At 47.6% G+C, this 14,427-nt stretch overlaps 1 protein-coding gene across 6 annotated transcripts in view; it reads left to right on the top strand.

Moving 5' to 3' along the window:
• The window catches only part of PALM2AKAP2 (PALM2 and AKAP2 fusion), a 327,255-nt gene that overhangs the window by 276,054 nt on the left and 36,774 nt on the right, over positions 1–14,427 (top strand). The window contains exon 1 of one of the 6 annotated variants that reach the window (XM_004423315.3): positions 10,520–10,597. The exons of the other annotated variants lie outside the window; for them this stretch is intronic. The gene's annotated coding sequence lies outside the window, so the exon portion shown is untranslated. Of the gene's footprint in view, positions 1–10,519; positions 10,598–14,427 lie in introns of those variants that run through there. 6 annotated transcript variants of the gene reach the window in all.

The following is a 14,427-nucleotide window of genomic DNA, read 5'->3' as shown; positions in this document are numbered from 1 at the left end:
CTTGGCTCTAGACAACCTTTCGGTTCTAGCAGCCTTCTAGCATCTCACAGCTTGAGATGTTTATTGGTTGTATTCCTGTGGTACTGAAGCTCCCCCTCCCATGCCCAGCCCCTGTTATTTCCTCTTCTTGGATCCCCACCTTGTGATCTGCTTGTTTGGGGAGGGGTCCACATCCGGAATGGACAGGCTGCTCTCGGAACCCTGCTATTGTGTTCCAAACTGTGTACACAAGACAAACAGACATTCTTGGGAGTGGCCAGACATTATCTAGAGAATTCCAACCACTCAGCTGAAGAGAAAGTCACTCACCTGGAGCATTTAGAGGAGAACTCCAGGCATCTGAAGTAGGAGCAGATGGCAGGCATAGCTTTTCAAGATACACTAAGAGCTCAAAGTGAATTCTTGGATTCAGTGAGCCATGGCACATCATGTGTCTTGGGAAAGCAAAGAGAATGTCAAGATTTGCTTCTTTATAGTGGACAAGCAAGAGTTTAGATCTCAACTTACTTGCTGTGTGTCCTTGGGCAGATTACTTAGGCTCTGAGCTTCAATGTCTTCTGCAAAATAGAGATTATGTCCTATGTCAAGGTGTGCTTTGTGAATTTATTGAGATAATGTATGTAAAAGGCATAGCGAAATACCTACACATTGTAATGTTCAATTAATCGTGGTGACCACTGTCATCCATATCATTTCTATTTCCTGTAAAGGAAACTGGCGCACCGCTAAGCCAGAAGCACATGGGAAGAGATCTAGGATCTATTTAGAGTACGTGGTAAAGTAGATAAAGAATCTTGGAACTTGTCTTCCTTGTTTGATGAGTCCAAATGGCTCCAGCTTCTATTTCCACATCTACAAGAGGCAAGATGGTGGTTAAATGCCCTGAGACAGGCGGCCTTGGTTCAATCCCAGCTTTACCACTTACTACTGGATGTCTTGGGGCAAGTTACTTAAAACTCTGTGACTCTCAGTTCCCTCAGCTGTACACGAGAGATATCAAGAGCACTGGCTTCATAGGCTAGTTTTGAGGAATAAATGTGATCATTCATCAAAATTACTTAGTGCAATGCCTGGCGTATCATAAATGCTCAGTAGGAGGTTATGATCACCTGCTCGTCAACCTCAGCCAACACCTTCCAGGTCTCTGGGCCCCTGTGTTCCTTCTCCAGTTTGACAAGCTGCATAGCCACTGCCAGCTCCAGGACCTGGCAGCCTCTATCTTTGCAAACTGGTTCTGTGGACAACAGTATACATGCATACTTCTGCTCCAGTGAGGCGGTTGGTAAGCCTGTGGCCACTGCTGCCTGGGTATGCCCTGAGTCCACATGTATTCCTTTCCTCTTCTTGTTTTGTCCACAAATTTTAAAAAGTGCAAATACCGTGTGGCCACCCACCTGTGACAAGGCTTGAAAAATCCTATAAATGGCCTGCTGCCAGAGGAGAAAGCAAGAGTGACCTGCCTTGAGTTGAGGGTCTACTATGTCCCAGTCATGATGCCAGCTGCTTTCATGTGCTATGTCTTAGGTCATCTTCATAACCTAACCTTAGGTGGTAAGTGTGTTAGTTTCCACAAATTTAGTGGCTTAAAACAATAGAAATTTATTCTCTCACATTTCAGGAGGCCAGAAATCTGAAATCAAGGATGGCAGAGTTGGTTCCTTCTGGAGGCTCTGAGGGAGAATCTGTTTCATGCCTTTCTTCTAGCTTCTGTGGTTGCCAGCAGTCCTTGGCACTCTTTGACTTGTAGATGAATCACTCCAATTTCTGTCTCTGTCTTGACAATGAGTTCTTCTTTGTGTATATCTCTGTGTGTCCTTTCTTCTTATAAGGACACCAGCCACTGGATTTAGGGCCCACCCTAATCCAGTATGACCTCATCTCAATTAACCATGTCTGCAAAGACCCTTTTTCCAAATAAGGTCACATTCTGAGGTTCCAACTAGACAGGAATTTTGGAGGGGATTCTATATACTACTCAACCCACTACAGTAATTAGTATACCCATTTAACAGATGAGGAACCCAAGTTTCAGAGAGGAGAAAATCCCTTGTGTAAGCATCACACAGTTAGTTTGTGACACCAGAGGATTCAAACTCTGACCTTCTTTTCTCTAGACTGATGTTCTTCCCACTGGATCACACACAAATAAATGGAGAATAAAATAAGGGTCTAAAAACCATGACAGTAAAATGGTTAGCAGCAGTTGGCCACTAGATCAAAGGGGCCCTCTGAAGGGTAAACAGGATGAAACAGAGGCTGTGTAAGCAAATGACGACCCCCTTTCTTGTTTCTGGTTCTCAGACTTTGTCCAGTTTCTATAATCAGTGTAACTTGTTGGCTCTCACCCACAATGCTCTCTACTCCTGAGAGTCCATGCCCGGGCAGAGAAGATTCCTCAGAAATGAGACATGAGGTGTAGGGGTCGGCTTCCATTGGCTTTAAGCAAAGGGAAGGAGCACATTTCTTAGGGTGAAGCCAAATACCCTCCCCCAACTTCCCTGCACGCCATCTTGCTGCTGGCTTATGCTTATCGTGCATCCCCCTGGTGGACGGAGAAATTCCATGCTTTCCTTCTCCTGCAGAGGTTCCTTCCTGGCATTCAGAGTCGCAAAAGCAGTAGACGGAAGCAGGTGATGGCCCTCAGCTGCCCCCAGAGCTGGGCTGCCCAAGCTTTTCCCAGAATGTGGTCCAGCAGAGCTAGCCCAGGGCGGGATTGGGAGAGCACAGAGCTGCGGGCAAGAGGGGGGTGGTTCCCTGGTTCTGGCTTAAAGCATAGGACTGGGGCAGAATCAGAACCAGGGTCAGGTCCTCAGTGTCAAGGGCACGTTTCTCGTGGTAGACCGTAAACGCACCTCTGGTAGCAGGCTCAGAATCCCGTGTAGTCAACAGCATCGGTTTGCGGCATGAGGCGGGAGTCAGGAAATTTGAGTGGGCCTGGCTTGAGCTTTCACTGCTCCTTGGCTGCCTGCCATGCCCTGCTTTTCATCAGGCCGTGGCCCCCAGCGCGTGTCCTGATCCAGAGTTGCCACTTAGTCCTGGCATAGCAGGACTCTCAGACTGACCATCTGGACTTTCCTGGAGTTCTCTCTTCCTGCCAGAGTGTGTCAGAGTGAATTGGATCAGAGGTCTGTTTGCTGCACAGTCTGGCTTCGCACATGGCTTTGTGCTTTTGAAGAAACTTAAGAAAAGGCCATTCATGAATTTACAGTGAGTGGCAGTTCATAGTGACACTAATATCCAAGATGATGGGCCCTGTTCTGTGGATGGAGGTCTAAACCTTCTAGAACTTTCCAGCAGTGCCCTTGCAATCCATAGGTAGCCGATTCAATAGGATCATATCGTTTTCCTGTTTGTAAGTGGTAGATCCTTTTGTTGAGTTTTTCTTAGAGCTCACCAGGCATTTCATTTAAAAAACATCTCTCTGGCCGGCCCCGTGGCTTAGCAGTTAAGTGCGCGTGCTCCGCTGCTGGCGGCCCGGGTTCGGATCCCAGGCGCGCACCGACGCACCGCTTCTCCGGCCATGCTGAGGCCGCGTCCCACATACAGCAACTAGAAGGATGTGCAGCTATGACATACAACTATCTACTGGGGCTTTGGGGGAAAATAAAAGGAGGAGGATTGGCAATAGATGTTAGCTCAGAGCCGGTCTTCCTCAGCAAAAAGAGGAGGATTAGCACGGATGTTAGCTCAGGGCTGATCTTCCTCACAAAAAAAAAAAAAACAACTCTCGATTGTTGGGTTTTCCTTCCTTCAGAATTGTGAGCGCTGTCTTGGGGAAGTGAAGGCTTGCTATTTAACACCTGCCTTTGAGCAAGGAAGAGCTTGGTGGATGATTTTATAGGAGGACTCCGCTTCACACTAAGCCCTCTTGCTGACCTCAGACCCTCAGCCCCTGCCCGAGGGCTGGGAACCGGGTGACAGAAAGGAAGGGATCCCAAGGCAGAATTGGCACTTGGGTTCAGGTTCGAGATTGCTTCAGAGCAAAGTTATCCATCCTCAAACCCTTCATTTCCTTTAAACAGTAATAAGAGACATGGTGTTTTTGCTTACAGAAGACTAGATTTAGAAAACCCAACGTATTATTTTGTTTTTTTAAAGCCAAATCATTAACATTTGTGTGTGTGTGTGTGAGGAAAATCGGCCCTGAGCTAACATCTGCCAGTCCTCCTTTTTTTGCTGAGGAAGACTGGCCCTGGGCTAACATCCATGCCCATCTTCCTCCACTTTATATGGGATGCCTGCCACAGCATGGCCTGACAAGTGGTGTGTTGGTGCACGCCCGGGATCCGAACCGGCGATCCCCGGGCTGCCACAGTGGAGCACACGCACTTAACCGCTTGCGCCACCGGGCCGGCCCCCCAACATATTATTTTTAAAACTTTACTCAAAGCTTTAAAATGCTTTACTAGAATAAAAAATTGATTCAAATTCACCGCATGCCTTTGTGTGTCCGTCCACCTGTGCGTCTGTCTTATAGGTGGATGGGGAGATTGCTAGATTGACTCTTCCGCACATTATTATTGTTTAGAATAATAGATACAGTCAGCCTCCAATGTTTGTTCTCTACTTGACTGATCAGGCCTTGGGAAACTTTTCATTGGGGTTTTCCTATGACATATCCTGTCGGTGACAGTACATGAAATTCTGTGACATTTGACTCCCAAAGAGGAATTTGGTTACTCACAGCGTGTTTCACAATTTTTCTGGGAATAGGCAGCTCATGGAAGAAAAATGTCCGTGTATAATTGCGAGGCAATTACTTATTTTTGATGAAAAAGGAAGATTATATTGTCATACAATTGTGTCAAGTGAGAGTCGGCTCCTAAAAATATATCTATTTCAGCAAGAAAGCACAGCTTGCTCAAGGGAAGGTCACGTTTTGATACGCGTCTGTTCAACATGGCTGAGTAAGGGCCTCACTCCTCTGATAAAAGGCCAAGTCTTGTCTGCTTGTTGAGTATTGCAACACCTCTCAATCTCCATTTTCTTACTGCAAGCAACATGGCATCATTGGAGATACTTGGACATAGGTCATTTTATACATGTACCACTGTTTCTGGGTCTAAATTCTTGGAAGTAGAATTACTGGGTCAAAGACATTGTGTATTTTAAAGTTGGGTACATATGCCAAATTGCCATGCAACTTCATAGAATTGGATGAGGGTGCTTGTTCCCTCCCATCCTGATAACTAATTTATTCATGGAAAACTTATCTCATAATTTAATTTGGCTTTTCTTTTATATGAGCAGGATTGGGAGTCTTTTTGTATGTCTAAGAATAGTTTATATATTTTTTGTGTGTCAGTTGTCTATATATTTTGCCCATTTTTGTGTTTGGGTTGTTGGTCTTTTTCTTACTGATTTGCAAGAGCTCTTTATATATCATGAATGTTAAAGTTTTGTGGTATGAGTTGCAAATATCTTCTCAGTTTATTTCTATTTTAGCCACCATTCATTGAGTCCTTTTATTGTAGGACAAGCCCCATCCTGGGCACTTGTGTTTCATATCAGCCCCCTAAGGTAGTAGTGATTTTATACCCATTTCACAGAGAAGCAGGTACCCAGGTCTGATGGATACCAAAGCCCATTTTCAACCAGAACTCTGTACCCTGATATACACCTATATATTAACAGAGCATTGTTCTAGGTTGCCATGCAATTATGATAAATATCCTTTTCAAAGGTAGCATAGTATTCCGTTGGTTAAGCAAATGGCAATTTTCAGATGCTGATTCTTATTACTACACATTTTCACTGACTGCAAGTTTTCTTTGTTCTAGATGAGATTGCAATGCATTTCTTCTAAAGCTTTGCTCTCCATCATGCACCATGATGGTGCCAATACTCCTGCAGAAGATGAGTATATTGTCTGAGGTAGCAAGCAGGGGGACCTTTTGAATCAAAGATCCTTGAGGAAGGGACTCCCATCAGACTCAGGGCAGAAGTGGGGTGCATGTCAGACACTGCATTGGGGTGCGCTGCATTGGCCTGGTAGACTTTTCAGCTACGTTCCCTTACAAGGTCACCACTAGCTTAATTGGGTTCTGGAATGAAGCATAACATGTCTTGGGGTTTTGTACTCTCCTCCCTCCTAAAGCCTGCTTTCTGAGCAGTGTTGGAGGCAGTCAGAGGGACACTGGGAAGTGCAGGGTGCAGTGGGAAGGGTAAGGGGTTGGAAGTCGGCGAGCTATTTCTTTCTCTGTAGAATAATGTTTCCTACAGGAATAAGTGAGCTCATGGTGCGGACATAGCTGGGTGGTCCGTCCAGTCCATCCATTGTGTTCTTCGCATCTGCTTGCTCTGTAGCCGTCAGGGCCCTGAGCACCTGGGAGGTGCTGCTGAGTCTGGGCTTCCTACAGCCTTTCTACAGAAAGTCGCTGTTCCTGTTTTCTCTATAAATTAAGGCTAGGTATGAGTTTCCCATACTTTACTCCAATCAGGGATTCCTTTGGGTAAACAAGCTATTTTAAATTGTAAATATTCCCATCAAATTCGCATCGGAATTGCAAATTGCTTTAAAGACTGTGCTCCACGCTGAGACGCAGAGTCTTTTGGAGTTGGGACTTGGAGAGGGTTAGAAGGTGTTAGAACGCTGGCGGGGGAGAGGGCAGCCTGCAGAGAGGCGGTGGCCATGGCCATTTAGAAAGGATCCCTGGAGGTGCCGAGGCCCAAGCTGCTTTCCGTGTGTGGCTTGAATTGGGCCTTGGAGCAGTTTGAAAAGCCGCAAATCTCCAGCTTTCCTCTGCCCCAGGAAGCCCCCAGGAAGCCTGCAGAGGGATCCTTCCCAGAGCCAACCACCCCCACTCCCCACTTTACAATTCCAGGCAGCAGGCTGGGTCTCACCATTTTTGAAGCCAGCCTCTTCACATTACCCACTTCTGTCTAGTTCCTCCTGATCTCAAGAAATCCATTTTGGAACATTCTGTCACTCTAAGGTACATAAATGGGATGGTTACATTTAGCAGAATAAGCTCTTTAAACTAAACAGATAAAGCTCTGACAGAGTGAGTTCCTACCCGGACCCTTGAAGTCTCTCTTGGCAAAAGTATCAAGAAGTTTCCAAGGCTGCTGCCGCCATTTGCTGGCTCGCTTTCTCTCGGCTCTGCCCCACATCCTTACCAGACTCGGAACTACTCTGTGCTTCACTTTTGCCCAAGGTTCATGCTACCGTCACAGAACTACAGAGATTAGAAGCAGAAAAGAAGTGCATTTTGGGAGATCACCTAGTTCGTTTCTCCCATTTTCCAGACCAGAAAACTGAGACCCGGAAAAGAAACATGGCCTTCCCAGAGTCACGTGGCAACAGCACATGGTTTCAAAGGTTGTCAGTCGCTGCTTTGCATTTGCTTTTTAATTTTTCCCTTTTGATCCTTTGCACACTTCCTGGGTCTGCTCCCTTCTGAACTGCCCAGTGTGGCTTCCAGGGGCGGAACCCTGCCCTGTGGGTGGGATTCGTGGGTTCCAGCCAGAGCGGCTCCTGACCAGCTGTGTGACTCTCGAGAAGGCTCTGCTGCCATAGGCTGAGGCCTGCCCCTCTGTGGAATGGGTGAGAATCCCCACCTTGCCGTTGATGGGAGGAGTAAGTAGGAGAAGCTATGTGAGGGTGTGTGACACAGACCCGGCACCCAGTAGGTGTGCAATAGATATTTGCTGAATGACGGTCATGTTAGCATTAATTACCTTCAGACCCCAGCTGCTGGCCCCTCACAAATCGCACTTTGCTTCCCAGCCAACCAGGACTAAGTTTCAAAATGACATCATTTCCCCCCAGTGCCAGGCACCCCCAGAGACTAAACAGAAGATCAGGTTACAGCACCAGGAGAATTAAACTGGCAGAACAAATTTATTTTCATAAACTCAGAAAAACCACCCCACGCTCAGAGCCTGTGCTGAGAGGGAGGGGGACAGATGAGCAGCAGCAAGGTGTGCTTCTGGATTCCGCTCTGCTCATTCCTGTCGGGAGACCCCACTGCCACAAACGTAGGGTGACACGATTTATGCTTTCGCAGCCTAACTCTACCTTACCGGTTTAATTTCTCCCTCTGCCTCCGAGTATAAACCACTTTTCTGGAGTACCTAACTGTGACTTTGCCACAGAGTGTTTTTCTCAACTCCACCTTGTTTTTGCAACCAGAGGGAGGGATGTGTGTGTGCACACGAATATGAGTGCATGAGTGTGCGTGCATGTGTGTGTCCGTGTGGATGTGTTGTGTGTGTTAGTTTGTTAGGCCCGTTATAACAAAGTATCACAAATTGGGTGTCTTAAAAACAGAAATCTATTGTCTCACGGTTCTGGAGACCAGAAGTGCAAAAATTAGGTGTCAGCTGAGTGGGTTCTTTCTGAGGGCTGTCAGGAAGGATTATTCGTTCCAAGCCCCTCCCCTTGGCTTATAGATGGCTGTCTTCTCTCTTGTCTTTTCATGTCGTCTTTCTTTTAGGCTGTCTCTGTATCTAAATCTCCTCTTTTTATAAGGACACTAGTCATATTGGATTGGAGCTCACTCTAATGACTACTTAACTCGAGTACCTCTGTAAGACCCTATCTCCAAATAAGATCACATGTTGGGGTACTGTGTGTTAGAACTTAAACATATGAATTTGAGGTGGGGGGGAGACACAGTTCAACCCATAACAGGCACGTGAGTGTGTGCATGTGTGTGCCTGTGCGTGCGCGTGTGTAGTGAACCGTGGCATCTCAGACTCAGTCAGAAGCATGCCTACTACTTAGATTATAGTACTTTCTTTAAGACCACATGCACTTTTCTCTTTTGTGAACAAGGCAGATTTAAAGTAATTGTTGTACAAACCTCCTCATGGGTGCGGAGGGGCAGGTGTGATTATGTTTCGGGTCCTGGGTACCACTCTTGACCCTTGGCTCGAAGGCACCTCTTCCAGAGCCCTGGAAGGCCCTGCCCTGGCTCGTCATTCTCCAGCAGAGCAGTGCCACCCTTGGTGTGTGATTTCCCCACCTCGTTTACTTTAGGTTGTTAAATAGCATCTTGAAATGCCTTTGGCTGTTCAGCAGAACATTCCAGTTATTCCAAAGGGCGCAGAGTTTCCATAGCACTACCTGCTGACTTAGGATCGCCAAGTCAGTCATTGAGAAACACCCGGATATTTCTAAATAAAATTCGGTATGTTAAAAATGTCATTTAGATGTTATAAACAGCTGTAAAGTATAGCATACTTTTAGCTTCCTTTTTAAAAGAACCTGCCTGGGCTCCATCCACTCAGAGTCTTCCTTCCTTGACGTGGGTTTTCCGGGAAGGTCCCAGGAGGTCAGCATTGCTGGCCAACCCGCAGGCCACAGGGGGACGTGGACGCCATCTTTGGGCTGTGCACCTGCTTCCCCAGGACAAACTGCTCCCAGGCCAGCTGGCCCCGCAGGGCCGTGTTTGACATTTGTCATCCTCTTCCTATTTACTTTACTGTAAATCTCAGTTCTCTTTGCCTCCTCCAAAATCTTAGTGAAGAAAATGAGTTCTTCATGGCCCCGCATGGACCTGGAATTCTGACTGACTTTTTAGTCAGCCAGACCCTAAGTTATGCCCCAAATTTTCTAGGTCAACTCAACTGTTCTAGGGGATGCAGTGGGTGCTGCCTGGGGGCAGTGTTGGGAGCCAGTGGGAGTTCCCAGGCAGGGGGCTTACACCAGCGCCCAGTAGCCGGCGTGTGGCGTGCTGGGGTCTGATTCTATGGGGAATGAGTGAGGGACATGTTTGTGACACTTGCGTCTACTCAAGGCAAATGTGGATCTGTTTTTGTGGCAGTAGACACTGGTTAACCATGAGAAAGTGGAGCCACTTCCCCAAACGTTCCTTGAAGTTAGAGCACTCATCCCTGACTTCAAATTCTTCTGTCCCCCTTCAGCATCGGACATAATGTGACCAGTTAAAGTGTATCTTACAAAGACTGTTAAAAGACGTAAACAGTGCTTGTGACATAATATGAAGTGAAAAAGAGTTGGTTACAAAATTGCATGTACTCTCTGGTCTCAACTATTTTTAATACATATTTCTAAAAAGGAGACTAAATGGAATGCAATAAAATATTACCTGTTTTCCTCTGAGTGGAGGCAGGATGAGTAAATTCTGTTTTCCAGATTTCCTACAGTGAGCACTTATTATTTTATACACACACATGCATATATATGTCCATTTAACTGGATCTTCAGGATCTTGCAGATTTTTTGGCTGCCTAAGCATCACCACATTATTAATTCCCTGCTTGCCCCAAGGCCCATCTCTGGCTTTCCAAGAAGAAGCAGTAACTGGTTCGTGTCCACACCACTAAGTTCCCACCTTCCCTGCTCAGCCCTGAGCGCCAGGGGAGCCGACTAGAGCTGCTGCTGGCTGGACTGCCACTGCCCTCCAGGCTCAGGCCAGCTAGGGAGGGGCCCAGCCTCTTTGAAGGGGGTTGAAGTCCTTCTTTGTGTGAATGGCCTTTTAGGGAGCAGAGGGAGGGCCAGCTGTGACATCACACTCTTCAGTCAGGAGGCTCAGAAGGAATTTGTCCTGCTTGAGCCAGTGTGCAGGAATCTGTCTGGAAAAAGAGGCAGTTCTGACTGGGGACATTTGAGGCGCGTACTCTGGGCAGGGTAAGCCGAGTCTGCTGACCTATCTTATTGTCCTTTTCTTTCTAATCTGGAAGGAGAGCATTCCCTTTTGAGGCCAGAGTCTTTGTGGAGGAGGGTCTCAGAGTCGGCCGCAGTGCTGTGCCGTGGAGTCCTTTCCTGGTAGAGAGAGAGTGGGCAGCTGAGCTGGGACTGCCCGTCTCTTTTCGCAAATCCCGTAAAACTCCCAGCTTTCACGCCCAAGGGCAAAGAGAAAGCTCCACACTACACACGCAGCATGTGCAAAGAGAAACAAGTCATCTGTGGCAGATAATGCTTTGAAGATGGTGCATGAGTGTATCTGTGAAAGAGAGTGTGTGTGTGTGTCCTTTGCTAGAAAGGAACCAAGCGACCCAGCAGTTCTAGTGGCTGGTTTTCTAGTTGTCTCCCTGTGTTTATTTAGTTTACAACAAGTCCGTGTTGTGAAACTCACCACATTCACAGAGTGACCTGGGGGGCTTTTTAGGGGATGTGTGTGCCTGTCTTCTGAGGACCCAGGGGACTGGAAAGAGAACCTCATCAGCTCTGATCATACATACAGAGTCATCTGTGGGCAAAGGGTTAATCTCTCTTTTCTCCTGGCCCTCTGCCTCCACATAGTGGAATTTTGCCGGGTCCACAGCGGTGCTCAGCTTTTGCTCTCTGCCATTACTGGTTGGCCAGGCATGAACCCAAGATCCTGAACGATTTTAAAACCAAGAGGGACACAGCTAAGTCAGTTATAAAGAACTAAACCGAGGCTTGCTTTTGCTTTCAGTAGAATCAGTTACCCTAGAAATTTCAGGCTGCAGGAGCCAGCGTTCCCTCTGTGGCCTTGATCTTGGTTTATTCTGGAGGTGGGGGCTGTCCCATAAAATAGCTTTGCAATGAAAAAGGCTTTTGGTGAGAAAAGCGTCTGAGGACTCCTTGATAGAGCACGGAGAGTATTGCACTGAGGAAGAAGCAAAACTTGACTTTCTTGGGGCTGACGTGAAGCATCTCTCCTCATTGAGAGGAGACCCTGAAATCTCCCAGCGGTTCTCGATCACTCTTGCAGGGAATGGATTTCCAAGTAGCTGAAAGAAACAAGCTTTCACCAGCCGCTGCAGAAAAGGCAACAGCTTCCTTCCTTTACTCCCTGCCCCACCACACTCCCATCACACACACCATCTTCAGTTTCTTTCACAGAAAGCCCGAGCTGTAAATGTGTTAATCAAACAAGACCTTAACATTTTCCAGATGTGCAGCGTGACATCTGAGCCGGTGACTTTTCAGCAGGGTTAAGGGGATGCTATTAATAGGGCAGGCGGTGGTGTTGGGGAGTCTCCGTTATGTTACGAATTGACCACTTTCCTTCGCCAGGAGTGTGAGCCAAGACATAGGCGAGCCTTGTTTCCAATGGATTCCAGAAGTATTTTCATCCTGTCTTCAAGCCTGTACCTGAGGCATAAGCCAGAGAGGATAGCAGGATGGTGATTGCTGTGTTGACTGATACCATAGAAGCACTCAGAAAGAAAGGCTGGGCCTGTAGGAACAGGAACCTCTTTTTAGAACTGTCCTAGTCACATTTAGCTGTAATGGCTTCATGGCAGGAGGTGGGGGGAGGGAAACCCAAGAGGCATTGTTAGCATTAGCCCCCCTTATTGGGGTGGGGGATGGGGGTTACAGCCTTAACCCATGCCTGCCTGGTCTAAATTTAGCCTACAGCTACCCAGGAGGGCCTGGGGTCTTAAGTCTGCTTTGCGTCAGCCAGGAAGAGTCTCTGGTGTCTTTAGGGAGTGGCTAGGCTCCCAGCTTCCCACGATCTACACAAGCCCCTGGTCCTCCAGGCCGGAAGAAGCTCTGCTGGGGGGTGGAAGAGGAAAGGCCGCCTTGGACTGGAATGTGGCCCAGGTTATCACCCAGGCCTCTCCCCTCCATTTCCTGGCCCGAAGGCCTGAAGCCAAACCAAGGAAACAAGCCATTCTGACATTCCCACTTTCTGTGCCTTCACAGGGTCGGGTGGAAGGGGCGCCCTCAGAGTCCCAGCGTCTTCTCCGGCCTGCCCTCAGCCTGCCATCTTCAGCAAGGGGGGCCGGAGGAGCTGCAGGCCAGCTGCTGAGGAACTTCGGTGCTCCCAGCTTTCCTCAAAAGCTCTTCTCAGCCTTCACAATGTGCACTGTTGAACAGGGCGGGAATTTTCTTTCCAGTTAGCACTTCCTCTACAAATGCTATTTGCTCTCTTTATGTGAATTGATACTCTCTTCCTCCAGGGTTGTAAGCTCATGCTGTGGCGTAGGGACCACCTCAGAGCTCTGGGAACCTCCCACGGCCCTGGGCACACGGCCTGTCACTCTGTAGGTTCTCAGGGCACGCTTATCCTTGCAGGAATGTATTTTGACCTCATCAGCCTCTGTGCTCCCCTGCCACACTCTCTGAGTTCCCTCAGTTTGGGGATTCTGTCTACCCCAGATTTGCCCTCCATAGCTACAGCCTGGTCCCTCCAAGGCTGATCAAGTTCAGCAGACCGATGCTGGTATCTTGCAGGTGTCTGTGCATCATCCACCAGCTAGGTTGCACCTCCTCCTCCCATTTGCCTTCGTGACGGAAAGTTCAGCCAGAAAGTTAAGAGTCCAGTAAGAACCATCCTAGAGACAGCCATGCATGGCCCGTAGAACCAGTTCTTTGCTGTGACAGCAATTGTGTCCTGTGTACTAAAAACGTGACTTAGGAAAGAAAGGAGGGGTAAGAAGGGAAAACGGAGATGCCTTCTGGTCTTACAGCTGCAAGGAAGTTTTATTTCATAGCCATGCTTCTGTTCTAGGCTAAGAGCAAGTTGGTATTTTTGGTGGAACTTAAAAATAAATGGATTAAAGGATCAGGTCACCTATTACCTGGGGAAATGGTTTTCTAATTTAAATATCATGGCTTTAGGAGGAAGTAATCTGGGTTATTCAGAGTGTAGAAACCTGGTTGTGCAGCAGGCGCCTGATGTTTAAGTAAATTGGGTCACACCGTGCATTTGGGCTAGGAGCCTGGGAAGTTGGTAACAGATATTGTCAAGAGGTAATAGCCTGAGGATGGTGGGGAAGTGGGGAGCGGGCATGTAAAGTGAACAGAAGCTTCAGCTTTCTGTTTGTCCTTGTAGCAAAGGACACCTTCCTGGTGTCCCCTGGGCCCAGCCAGATCAGTTAAGGAAAATGCACTTCCTTCAAGTTCTTTTTGTTCATGATGTGTCCAGCTACAGGCGCAGGTACCCTGGGGAGAAAGAGCACACTGCCGTCCGTCGCCCCAGCTAGGCAGGCGTCAGGGCCCTGATGTGTTTTCTGTGCAAACTAAACAGGCTTCTGGAATCTCCCCTGTGCTGTTGACTCTGGTGCTGGGAAAGAGTCACAGCATTTTCGACAGTGTCTATTGCAATGACTGGGATGTGGGATCTTAATATTTTACCTCTGAGATGTCACTGGAGGAAGTAGAGGACTCATCTCAGAGGCCAGCCCATAGGGTAAAATCTCCAGCCTGGGCAGGAAGGCAGCACCTCCATTTCTAGCTGGAGGGCCTAAAGATAGAGCAGAAGGCAGGAAGCTGAAATTGTCTCCAAGGAATCTGCTATGGGTTGGTTCTGAATAAAGAGGGGAAAGAGTTCATTGACTTCTAAAGCCAAATTATGAGTCTCACGTTGTTTCTAAAGATTCAAGTATGTAAATGATCAACCAGAAAGACATCCACCCTTCTTAACATTCCCCCTGTCATTTTGGAAGCCTCCTGTCATTGAGAACACCTTTTGAGGTATTGGGATGGAATTAGGAGGAACTGGCCTTCGAATCCTGGCTGTGCCACTTGCTAGCCAGGTGGTC

The sequence above is a fragment of the Ceratotherium simum genome, chromosome 29, assembly GCF_057802395.1.
Source record: "Ceratotherium simum simum isolate JZ-2026a chromosome 29, ASM5780239v1, whole genome shotgun sequence".
NCBI lineage: Eukaryota > Metazoa > Chordata > Mammalia > Perissodactyla > Rhinocerotidae > Ceratotherium > Ceratotherium simum.
The sequence above is the reverse complement of the archived record's forward strand: the minus strand, read 5'-3'. Positions and strand labels throughout refer to the sequence as shown.